This window comes from Mastomys coucha, unplaced genomic scaffold (assembly GCF_008632895.1).
Source record: "Mastomys coucha isolate ucsf_1 unplaced genomic scaffold, UCSF_Mcou_1 pScaffold21, whole genome shotgun sequence".
NCBI lineage: Eukaryota > Metazoa > Chordata > Mammalia > Rodentia > Muridae > Mastomys > Mastomys coucha.
The window spans coordinates 158792511-158793174 of record NW_022196904.1 but is presented as its reverse complement, the minus strand read 5'-3'; the positions used below and the strand labels follow the sequence as shown (position 1 = coordinate 158793174).

The following is a 664-nucleotide window of genomic DNA, read 5'->3' as shown; positions in this document are numbered from 1 at the left end:
TGTTACTCCTTTTACTCTGGACCTCCTAAATAATGTGGCGGTCATCATTATGCTGTGAAGCAATATTTTCTAAGGAAATTCACTCAACAGAGTGGGCATGCTGCTGGATTCTATTGTGAAACTAATAGATAGTTTATGCCTAGGCTAAATTATCTTAGTGTTGAAATCCTTGCAAACACTTCTTTTGCACAACTCAAGGCTTTTTGATCTTTCACCAAATATATTTGACCCCGATAGTCACTGGTTCATAAAAATAGCATGTGGATCAAAGGACAGTTCAAATGAGATTGTGAAAGAATAGTGGTTTTGTTAGAAGCCAAGGATACAACACAAAGCATCACAGAGAAAGACGGTCTGCAATCCTTCTGAGTCCGATGCAATCACATCTGCATCCTTGTGGTCCCCTGACTTTGTCTTACATTTCAAGAACCTCTCAAGCCTAGACCATTGCTTCTCAACCTGTGAGTTAAGAACCCCCCTTGGGAGTCACATATCAGATATTCTGTCACATATCACATATCAGATGTTTACACTGTGATTCATAATAGTAGCAAAACTAGTTAAGTAAAGTTATGGCTAGGCAGTGGTGGTGCATGCCTTTAATCCCAGCACTTGGGAGGCAAAGGCATGCGGATTTCTGAGTTCAAGGCCAGCCTGGTCTACA

General features: G+C 40.8%; 1 pseudogene; it reads right to left on the bottom strand.

The window, feature by feature from the left end:
* Nucleotides 1–309: 309 nt before the first annotated feature.
* The window catches only part of LOC116101439, a 1657-nt pseudogene continuing 1302 nt past the window's right edge, over nt 310–664 (bottom strand).